The sequence below is a fragment of the Lipotes vexillifer genome, unplaced genomic scaffold (assembly GCF_000442215.2).
Source record: "Lipotes vexillifer unplaced genomic scaffold, Lipotes_vexillifer_v1.1 scaffold312, whole genome shotgun sequence".
Lineage (NCBI taxonomy): Eukaryota > Metazoa > Chordata > Mammalia > Artiodactyla > Lipotidae > Lipotes > Lipotes vexillifer.
Genome location: NW_006789251.1, coordinates 527,873 through 540,388, shown reverse-complemented (window position 1 = coordinate 540,388; position 12,516 = coordinate 527,873). Strand labels below are relative to the sequence as shown.

Here is a 12,516-nt window from a genome sequence, read left to right as displayed (position 1 = left end):
TTCCAACTTGGAAGAGGTCATTAGTAGCACAGTTCAAAACTCCCTCCTTTGCCTTGATCTTTCAAAGAAATCACAAAAACATTGGGCTTTGTGGATTGAGAATTCTGTAAAGCTGGGAGAGATATCTAATAAAATGGAAAACAATGTCAAGACTGAAAAAAAGTTGGGTAGTCTGAAATGATAAACCAATTTTAAAGATTGTACTTAATAGGGATAACAATAAAGTCTTGATTTAAGAATTTAAAAGTTTGTTTTACAAGTAAAATGGAGAAAACCAAGACCTGGATAGACTAATACTTGCTAAAATAAAAAAAAAAAGAAGTGAGGGGGTGCTGAGTGGTATTAACGTGACTTAATATAAGTAAATAACATGATTGCAATCAAAAGCTAGAGACACTAGTGCAAATATTAATTGAAGTTGACATTTAAATAAAAGTCAGCTAAATCTCCTCTGTACTACCATAGCATTAACTTCATTGTTTTGGTTCAAAACCCTGTCTTTTAAAGACAGTATCAGGTACATATCTGGAGAAAGAAAATTGAGATGGAGAGGCTCTGGAAATATAGCAACAGTTGAAAGAACTGAGGATATTCAATGTGGAACAACAACAAAAAATTCAGTGAGAGGTGGAATGTTTTTTGGAAGGGGTGAAGGATGGATTGTTTTCAGACTTTTGGAGGGCTCCCTAGTAGAAGAGCACGTGACATTCTGCACTCCTCCAAATAGAAAAAGCAAGAGTATAAACTGTGTGAGGGTAGAAACCATGTCTTAAACATTTTTGCATTTGTGGTAAGTCCAATTACACTGGAGGTGTTATTTGATGCTCATTGAGGTATGTAACTGATGCTCCAGGAAGACAGATGCCAACATTATATAGGGAAGAACTGTACAAGACGTGAAACAAGAGTCTTTCAATATATTGAGTGTCTTATCATTGGAAAGGTCCCAACTGTGAAGACAGTAGTGTGTAGTGGTTCAAATTAAGAACATAGGCTCTGGGATGAGGCTGACCTGGGTTCAAATTTCAGCTCCGTGAATTAGGTGTGTGACCTCAGACAAATTACTTAACCTCTTGTGGTCTTAGTTTCTGCCCATAAATTATGAATAATGGTAGCTAGCTTTCAGTTTTGGTGTGATGTTTAAGTTGAGAGAATGTTTGTGAAGAGTTAGGACAGTGTCAGAAACAATAGTAAACATTCAATAAATCATAATTATTATGTTGGCAGAAATTGTTTTACAGTCTTCCAAAAATGTTGTGGAAGGGATTCTTGCATTGGATGAGAAGTTGAATAAATGATCCCTTGGTCTTGCTCAATTCAAAAATTCTCTGATTCTGTGATTTTTCAGCACTATTCTTTTTTTTTTTTTTTTTTTTTTTTTTTTTTTTTGTTTTGTTTTGTTTTGCGGTACGCGGGCCTCTACTGTTGTGGCCTCTCCCGTTGCGGAGCACAGGCTCCAGACGCGCAAGACTCAGCGGCCATGGCTCACGGGCCCAGCCGCTCTGCGGCATGTGGGATCTTTCCAGACCGGGGCACGAACCCATGTTCCCTGCATCGGCAGGCGGACTCTCAACCACTGCGCCACCAGGGAAGCCCCAGCACTATTCTTTTTTATATCCTTAGCATTTTACAAATGTCTCTGGAATTGCGCTTATCTCACTAAACTGAAAGCATTAAATTAAAGCAAACCTCAACCTCCTTAGTAGAAAGGATGATCTCTTCTTCATCTTCACACCTCCAAGTACCTTGCACACTGGCTGACGTAGAGGCAATAACACTATATCCATTGTATAAATGAATGAATGATCAAACAATTAAATATTTAATTTATCTCAAAACGTAGACCATATCTGCCATCTTTCAAAGAAAATTTCAAGTACAAATGCTTGATCCAATCTGCTTGATCAAGGTATGCTTCCTGTAACCCCAGCTAAGAAAAGCAAACGATAAAGACTATAATTTACTTATCTCTAACCTCAGCCATTTAAGAAACCAACACGGGCTTCCCTGGTGGCGCAGTGGTTGAGAGTCCACCTGCCGATGCAGGGGACACGGGTTCCTGTCCTGGTTCGGGAAGATCCCACATGCTGCGGAGCAGCTGGGCCCGTGAGCCATGGCCGCTGAGCCTGCGCGTCCCCGCAATGGGAGAGGCCACAACAGTGAGAGGCCCGCGTACCGGGAAAAAAAAAAAAAAAAAAAAAAAAAAGAAAGAAAGAAACCAACACTTACTTGTTGAGCACCCACTATGAGGCAGGTGTTTTTCATACATAATCTCATTTGATCTGTTCATGCAACTATGAAGTAAGTATTATTTTACCTGATTTGTAGATAAAGAAATTGAGTTTCTAAGAACTTAAAAATATTCAAGTCACACAGCTATTGGGTGATAAATATGGGATTTGAACCTCAGTCTGTTTTATCCAAATACTAAGCTGTCCTTTTTAAAATATTTTTAATTGCAAAAGCAACATGATACGTGCTTATTTTGAAAATTTTGAGCAGTTAGAAATGCACGGACTAAAATACTGAAGCCCCCTTATAGAAAATTTTTCTCCCCCATTCCCTGCATTAATATTCTCCAATCTATAAGAAATCAACTGTGAAAGCATCCTATTAGATGCTGTTCTATGCATTTGAATGCTTATATGATATAATATATAAACATAACATTTCTAAGATAAATATAATGTATAATGTAATAATGTAATATTAAAATTAGCTTTAAAAATAAATATGGCAATTTTTTTCATTTCATGACATATCTTGAAGTTCTTCCCATGTCAATACAAACAGATCTATCTTAATTGTGATGAAAACATAAAAACTTGTTAATAGTACAAATTTACATGCTATAATTTATGAAATAATTCTACAATTGTTGGGCATTTAAGTAGCTTCAGATTTCTTCTATTAGAAACAATATTACAATAAATACCTTTGTGCACATATGCAAATATTTCTATAGGTTGGATTCTTAGGAGTATAGTTTTTGGGTCAGAAAGTATGAATATTTTTAATTTTGATAGATATCACCCTATTGTCCACCAAACCACTGTATAGGTTTACATTTCCACAAACTTAGTACTTGTATATACACATCAACACTGAATAGTATCAATTTTCAAAATATATTGATGATCTGATGAATGATTTTATTCACTTTCATATTATTTTATTATATTATTTTATCATTATACTTTACCATTATTATAATTTTCAGTTGCATACTTATTATAGATAAGATGTCTTTTTAATATGTATTTTGCCCTTTTCATATGCCTTCTGTGCCTCATGATATCCTATGTTCATTTGAAAAATGTAGATTGTCTTTTTCTTATTGAATCATTGGAACTCTTTATAAATTAATTTATCTTTTGTTATATATGTGGCAAATATCTTCTCCAGGTCTATCATTTGTCTTTTAACTTTCTTCACCTACAGAATTTACTATGTAGATTAACTGGTCAATCTATGTCGTTTTAGAAAATCTTTTCACACCCACGATTACAAAAATATTCCCCCATGACTCCAGTATGTTACAGTTTTGTTTTTCTGTTCTTAATCTTAATCCATCTGGAATTTATTTTTGTACATGGTGTGAGAAAGGAGTATAATTATTTCCTCCCAAGTGGAGACATTTTTCCAAAATTAAATCTAAAATAATATTATTTCCAACTGATTTGCAATACTAAATTCATTATACTCTAATCCTCATGTGTATATAGGTGGTTTCAGACTTTGCATTCTTTACTGTGCTCCATTCTGTGCTCTACTATTTGTATTCTATTCTTGTGCCAATACCACACTGTTTTTGTCAATGTATCGGTATAATCGTTTTGAGATATGATGAGGAGTTAAGCTTCATCTAGTCTTATTTTTTAAATAATGTCCTCATAGATAAACTTTAGAATCAGTTATCCAGTTAAAAAAGAAAAGGCCATTTTGTTTTGGACGACTACAAATTTGTATATTATTATATAGAGAATCAAATTTTACCATATTGAGGCTTTTCATATAAGAATGTGATGTGTCTCCATTTTTTCCATGTCTTATAAAGTATTTTAGTAAAATTTCTAAATATCATCATATAGGTTTTATATATTTCATTGCTTATTTATTCTAGGTACGTTATGAATTTTTTAAAATTTATTTTGTTGAAGTATAGTTGATTTACAATGTTGTGTTAATTTCTATAAACAGCAAAGTGATATATACATACATATGTGTGTGTATATATATATATATATATATATATATATATATATATACACACACATTCTTTTTTTATATTCTTTTCCAGTATGGTTTATCACAGAGTATTGAATATAGTCCCCTGTCCTATACAGTAGGACCTTGTATCCATTCTATATACAATAGTCTGCACCTGCTAACCCCAAACTCCCAATCCATCCCTCCCCCGTTATGATTTTTTTAAATTAATTAATTAATTAATTTAGTTTTGGCTGCATTGGGTCATTGATGCTGTGCTCAGGCTTTCTCTAGTTGTGGCGAGCAGGGGCTACTCTTCATTGTGGTGCCTGGGCTTCTCATTGCAGTGGCTTCTCTTGTTGTGGAGTACGGGCTCTAGGCGTGAGGGCTTCAGTAGTTGTGGCTTGCAGGCTCTAGAGCACAGGGTCAGTAGTTGTAGCGCATGGGCTTAGTTGCTCCGTGGCATGTGGGATCTTCCCGGACCAGGGCTTGAACCCGTGTCCCTTGCATTGGCAGGTGGATTCTTAACCACTGCACCACCAGAGAAGCCCCATGATTTTTCTTTTTTTAACTTTCCATTTGAGTGATTGGGATCTTCTATCCCCATCATATTTTCTACTTGGTATAGTGACATACTCTGGGAGTCATCTACCAAGTAGCTCTCTGATCACTTCTCCCTTGCTAACAGAATCCTACTTTTACTTGGGGTCAGCAATGTGCCCATTCCCAGAGGATGAATCATCCATCTTTGTTCTAAACCAGTCATGGCAATCCAAATGATTGTGACTTTTGCTACATGCTCCCATTCCCTGGCACCCTTGCCACCAAGGCTGACCATATTACCTAGCATTACATAATGTCTGATAGGGAAATTGTGATACTTTTTACTCCTTGATACAAGTAAAGTCCCTTTGCTTCTGCTCTCCTTCCTTCCCATTTTCACGGCTGATGAGCAGGAATGACACCTGACTGGGATAACCATAATGTGGCCATGAGGCCACAGATATGAAGAGGAAAAGGCAACAACTTGAGATGATGGGGCAGAAGGAAGAAAACTGCCTAGGTCCTTGAAGAAGTTATTGGGCCACTGAACATACCAGTCAGTCAACTGCTTTCTTCCACATTCCCTTTTTAGCAAAAAAGGTTTAAACATCAATTAATGCAGCACCCTCTAACTGAAGCTGAATGCATCCAAATCCATTTAGATATTACTGGAGTGTGTGGGAAAACAATTGATTTTTGTATGTTTCCCTACAGAATTCTGAGTTCTACTAATTTTTAAGAGGTTTGTTTGAGAGTTCCTAATTTGCAATTGCAAATAATGACAGTTTGCAAAACTGTCATTATTTCTAATGACATATTTCTAATACTTATTCTTACTATTTCTTGAATTATTTCAAAAGCTGAGACCTTAGTGAAATGTTGAATTGTATCCGTGGGTAAGAGGTATTTTCCTTTTCAATTCCTGACCTTAATGGGAATGCTTCTCATATTTCAGTAGCAAGATTTTACTGTATTTTTTGAAACATAACCTGATAATAATTTTTAAAAATATCATTCTAGTCATGGATTAATAAAAATTCAATTTTGTTTTTCTTTTTTGCTTTTTTAAAATCAGAAATAGGTATTAAATTTTATCAACTACAGTTTGGCATCTATCAAGTTTATCACATTGTAATTCTACTGTGTTCAGTTAATGTAATGCATTATTATCAATAGATATCCTGGTTTTGGGCATCCTTGCTTTTCTAGGATAACCTTATTTACTCATGGTGAGTCCTTTCTTTCATATGCTGTTGGATTTTATATAAAACATTTTATACTGGAGCTTTGCAGGTATATTTACAAGTCATATTCTTATAAAATTTGATGTATTTGGTTTTCTTTGTTGGATTGTGGGCTGACAGAGTAACACTAGACACAAAGAATGAGTATAAACTCTTTAAATAGCCTAGGACTTTTACTTTTATGTTTAAAATTTCTGCATATAATGAGTTTAAAGATAAATACATACATATATTTTATAAACAGGAATTATCATTTTCTATAAGGTGTACTAGAATTTACCTAGTACTCTAGTGTGGGGTTTGGGGATTTAGCTGTTTTTTCTTTTCATGTGATAATTGGTCATTTTTCTTTTCTTCTTCCTTTTGAGTCAATTTTCATTACTATATAGATTTTTGGAAAATTATCCTTTTCACCTGAGAATTTTAATTTTATTGATACAACATTCTTTTTTTTTTTGGCTGCACAGTGAGGCATGCGGGATCTTAGTTCCCCAACCAGGGATTGAAACCATACCCGCTGCAGTGGAAGCATGGAGTCCTAACCACTGGACTGCCAGGGAATTCCCTATAATATTCTTATAACTTTAAAATCTCTTCTGTGTCTGTAGTTATGTCTCTTTCCTTATCTTAATATTACGCATTTGTGTTTTCTTTCTCATCTGACTTATCTGATTTTTTGTTGATAGTTTAATTGGTAAAGTTTACTTGTTAATTTTCATAGAATTCTGCTTTAGCACTCAATGCTTTCTACTTAAAAAAATTTTTAGCTCTTTCAATTGAGTATTTGTGGATTTTAAATATTTTGTTTTCTAACTAATACATTTAGTGATATTAATTTCTATTTGACTACAACTGGGTCATATCACATAAGTTTCGATATCTTGTATTCTCTCTATTGTTGCTATTTAAAATAGTCTATATTTCAGTTTGGTTTTCTTTTTAACCAAAAGTTATTATGAAAGGTTTATAGTATATAGTTTGTGTATGTGTATGTTTCGGTCCTTGGGGTTTATTTATAGTTTTATTGCATTCTGATCTGTATTCTGCTTTCAATATTTATTGAGTTTTTAGAGCTTTTATTTTTGTGGCTGAATGACTGGCCAATTTTTGTAAATGTTCTATGGGTACTGGAAAAGAATATCAGGCACACAGTTCTATACATGTATCTATGACCAACCTTAATGAATATGTATTCAATTCCTCTATATCCTTTTGTATTTGGGGGACACTTAATTTGTCATTTTTGTTGAGGCATGCCAAAAATCTACAATTATCATTATAGTTTTGTAAACTTTTTGTTTGTAGATATGACAGATTATACTTCATATATTTTAAAGCTGTATTATCAGGTACAAAAAAATGGTAAATTATTCCTTTTAACAACTAAACTTTTTTTTCAATTTAGTATTTTTGGTCTTGAATTTTATTTTGTCTACTATTACCATGTTTTCTCCTTCTTTCTTTTTGATTGTACTTACCTGATTTCTGATTACTCCTTTTGATTTTCAAAAATTTCTGGTCACTTACTTTTATTTATGACCTATTTAAACAGCTGTTTGCCTTTTCTGTTTCTTAGACTATCATGTTGTTTAACACCTCTTTCCACAAACTGACAGAGTCTGTGACCCTCAGATTAAAAAAAGGATATAGAGGAATTGTACAAACCATTTAATAAATTTGATTAAAGTTTATGGTTATTTCTTTGGTTTATTTGTATGAGAGTTTCTATATCTTAATAGAGAAACTTCACCCATTAACATTTATTCTGAAAATGGACATGAATATATTAACCAAACAGCTTTATTTCTGACACCTTATTTCTAACATTGCCTTTGTGTCTTCTCTTTTCATTTCTTCTTGTTTGTTTATACCTTTTTTCTTATATTTTTCTTTTACTGCATTAATTGAATTTTCTTGTTCCTCTTTGCTTTATGAATTTTGAAGTCACTGCTCTATTACCTTAACTGATTTCTTTTTTTTTTGGGGGGGGTCTTTTTAAAAAACTTTTACTGAAATAGTTGATTAACTGATTTTTTTTTTTTAATATTTACTTATTTGGTTGTACCAGGTCTTAGTTGTGACAGGTGGGCTTCTTAGTTGCTGCTAGAGGGCTCCTTAGTTGTGGCTTGCCGCACGTATGTGGGATCTAGTTCCCTAACCAGGGCTCGAACCCGTGTCCTCTGCATTGGCAGGCAGACTCTTAACCACTGCGCCACCAGGGAAGTCCTGATTAACTGATTTCTTAGTGAGATGAAGCAAAGTTGAATGGTGAAGCGTAGTGTAAGACGTTAGATTCAGAGTACTGAACCTATGACTATATTAAGGAAAAAGCTGACCTAAAGTTTTGAATGAATTTTTAATCCACTAATGTGCCTATAATTTTGTGAAATGATAAAGCCACCATTTGGGGGCATGAGTTAAACAGTAACCTGTGCACTTCTTGAGGGAATTTGGACTGAGTTATGTATAGAGAAATTTCACTCAAATATTTAATAAAATCTAAACAATACTGTGATCTTTTTCAGTTTAAAGGGGTAAACCTGATAATAAAAGAGTATATAAGAACCAATAATAAAACTGACACACATCTCCTAATGTAGACATATAAATGGAAACAAATGGATAGTCTAGAACATTATGCCACTACATACAAAATTGTAGTGTGCAATAAAGGTGACCTTTCAATTACTTGGGTAAAGGAAGGATGCTTTTCTTTTTTTCAGAGTGAACAAAAGACTTTATTTTGAAAAGCAAATAACACCAAAGTACTATGTAGTATCCATAGTCATTGCAAAAAAAATTACTGGAACTTTCGAAACATCAAATGAATAAGCTGAATCGATGGGTTATGACTATAATTTTCAACCAATATACAGATTTTCGATCAAGGCCTAGGCTTGATTTCTACATAATATTATTCACATGCATTCCCTGTGCCTATTTATTATCAAAACGGGAACTCTCGAAAGTTGAGCCCAGCTTTGTCTTGATTTCAAAGATGACACAGCAGCGAACCGAGAACTCTGGCTTGCTGCTTCAGTCCTAGAAAACATGTCTTCAGATGTTACACAACAAATTGATTTCTGAAAAATAAAATCCAGACTTCAGATGCCTTTGAAACAGTCAGGTCCCCGCACTTTTCAGCACCGCGGTACTCAGACGTGCTCAAACACGCTTTCCTTTGTCTTTCCAAGTATCCACCAGGAACCCAAAAGGGGACCCTCTTTAAGAGTTCCATTATGGAGGTCTTTAGGAACCACACTAAACCCAAGTGAAGGCAGTGGATGAAATTATCCCCATTACTTTTTCTGTTAAGGAAAAAAAAAAAAAAAAAAAATTGAGAGTGCATTGGCAAATGGGAAAATGATACCCGTCATATGGATAAGGAAAATGGTTCTATAAATCCCTCCTTTCAAAATTATGTTCAAAGATGTTTAAGACCAAAAGGAGGTCACAAAAACTGTTAATACAAACAATTCCTCTACCAAAAAAAAAAGCCCTTCGTAGAAAGTGGCTGAGAATCTGGTCCAAAGAAGGCGGATCAGCGTAAAGATCCAGCCTTCTATTCCAAGCCTGCGTTTATGACCTCATGGCTTTGTGTCTGATGGGTGTGAATAACCCCTCCCTGTACTTAAAAACGAATTAAGAAATTAAAGTGAATTTGTGTGCTATTTAAAAGCCTGCAGTTGCAGAATCTGAGAGCCAAGCCCTTAGACTGTAAGGCAAGATTTTTGTCATCAGAAGTGGAAACAGATGGCTATGACGGTAGGCACTAAAGGTTGGTTCGGCCGTACTGGGGCCAGAACAGCTTCAAAAATAAGGCAATCTGGGGCTTCTCAGTTTGAGACCACCAAGAGAAAGGCCCACTGAGGCAAAAAAACAACAAAAAAAAAGAAGCCAGCCAGTGGCAAATCACCAGAAGATACTCAGACAGGACAATGGTCACAGCTGGATGGGATGACTTGGGGTCACAGATGGGGAGGCAGGAAACCCTTGAACCAACGCTCAAGGAGAATGTCTTTGCATGTCCTGTGCACAACACCAAGCAGCAATTTCTGGGGTTTGGAGGTGTGTTATTTTTGCGATATTTTCCCCCCAAAAGAAGACACGAAGGTGGAGACCCTGGAGGTGAGACCACCAAAATGGAGCCTTCACCAGGGGCAGGGCTGGGTGAGAGTCGGAAAGGCCTACCTGCAGCACACCGCTCCCTTCAGGTCTGGTTGAGTCCTACAAACGCTTGTAGGTGCCCAGGAGAGCTTTGCAGTTGGGACAGTAGTGGTCCACATCCTGCAGGGCGTCCACACAGAAAGGGATGAAGCAGCAGCCCGCCATGCACCCCAGTAGGCACAGGTTCCGGCAGGAGAGCCAGGTGAGGGCGCCGGCATTATAGGACAGCTGAGTCACGATCATCTTGTTGCAGGAAGGACAACACATCTGGACCGGGCGGTCGAAAAAGGAGATGGGCTGCTGCACGCGGACTGTCTGCACAGCAATTGCATTGGCACTGGGGACGGGCACGGGCTGGGTGTAGTACGCAGGCGGATTCATGCCCTTCCCATCCGGGCCCATCACGAGTCCCGTGGCCGGCCCAGGCATGGGTGCTGGGGGTGTGGGGTAATAACTGTTAACAGAAACTGTCTCTTCATAGGACAGGGGCGCGATCGGCACCGAGGAAGGTCCCGCAGCGGCCTGGTAGGATCCTGGAGCAGACATTTTACCGCTGCCTGCGCAGCCAGTCGAGCCGGGAGGTCTCAGGAAGGATGCTTTTTAAATAATGCTGAGACGATTTAGTTCATGATTTGGAAAACAATTAAGTTTAACCCCTACCTCATATCACATATTAAAAAATAAATTGTACATAGTTTGTAGAGTTAAATGTGAAAATAAAAATCTTGGAATTAGTAAAAACACAACAAATCATGTAAATGAATAGGTGTCCTATTAGGGGGCTTGAAAGTGTAAACTATACCAATGATAGAAAGCATAGAGAAAGTGATCAATAAATTTAAACATACAAATTTTAACTTTTAGGTATCAAAAAGCATTATTATTAAAGTTAAAAGTAAATAAAAACTAAGAAAAATATTTTATTACATATTAGAAGGAGTTAATATTCTTAATCTATAAAGTGAACACCACAAGTCAATGTAAAGATACACACACAAAATTCACATACACAAAAAAATAAGCAAAGAACATAGACTATCAAACCACAAAGGGAGAAATACAGACAAGAAACAGAGAATAATACTAATTCTCTCTGTGTTTTGGGACTAGATATTCTTTGATTTTCCTGTATTTGCTAAATAATCAGGAAATATATCTAGAGATAGATAGATAAATGGAAAATACATATTACTATGTCATCTTGGGAGTTTAATACTTGACAATGAGAAAGATGATGCTATCTGGAATCAGAAGTCCTGAGTTCAAGTCCAAGCGCTCGTTGAATGATCTTGGGCCAAGTCACTGGACTGCTTTGAGCCTTGGTTTCTCCAAATATAAAACAGAAGAAATAATCTTCATGTCATAAACTTCTGTGAAGAATAGATTTTTTAAATGTACATGGGAAAGGCTTTGTGAGATCATTTACAGATGTCAGAGTTTCCTATTTCTGATCCAGTGCGTTAAGGCTTTTCCCAGCCTCTGACAAAATCTGTGCATCTTCTCTTACAAATACCATATCCCTTTACCTGATGAGGGTTTATGTTCCTGAGTTGTTGTTCAGGTGACAGTTCATCTGTGATGCCTTGGATTTTGCAGTCTCCTCAGTGGATGGGACAGGAGCATCTACTAGATCCTGACTATAGTCAAATGGAACTGTAATAACAAGCACTATTGCTTTTCTTCTTCCATGTTATATGCTTTATCATTCAGTTCTAGTATACACAGAGTTAATTTGATAACCAAGTTGATACTATAACTCCATGTTCATGATATTTAAAAAGTCCTTACTAATTTCAAATTCAGGGCTCTCTTGTAAGTCAAATGAGAGCACCAGCCTCTCTCTCTTCTCAATCATAGGAATAATTCCTTTGTGAATGCTGCATGATATAGAGTGAACACAAAAGGGCCAGAACAATGAACTTTTCTTCTTTCACATGATCCCTGATAAGTAGAATAGTGCTATGTTTCTCCATTTATATCTCTATATGAAATAAAAGCAGAATTATAATTTTCCAGGTGAAAAAAAACTTACGCCACCTTTGTTTTTTCTTTCCTGGTCCTAAGCCTATAAAAACCCTTTTAGAGTGAAAGATGAAAAGAAAAAGGTGAAGGAAAATCCTAAACATTCCCAAGGAGCAGAAGATGTTGATATATGAAGACCACAATTAGCTGTTTGGCTAATCCTCTGGGTTAGAAAAAAAGGTGAAATGAACTGAAAGTCATCAAAATAATTTAGAGAAAGCATAAAAATTATTTACTGGTTGACTAAGCCATTAATTATTGTTGGTCATGTAAAGTACAGTTTCTCATTTCTGGGAAACCTTAGAAAGGAAGGGAGAGAGGAAGGAGGAAG

At 35.9% G+C, this 12,516-nt stretch overlaps 1 pseudogene; it reads right to left on the bottom strand.

Annotated features, from left to right (window-relative positions):
• Positions 1-10,223: 10,223 nt before the first annotated feature.
• LOC103075189 (lipopolysaccharide-induced tumor necrosis factor-alpha factor homolog pseudogene) lies at positions 10,224-10,712 on the bottom strand (annotated as a pseudogene).
• Positions 10,713-12,516: the final 1,804 nt, after the last annotated feature.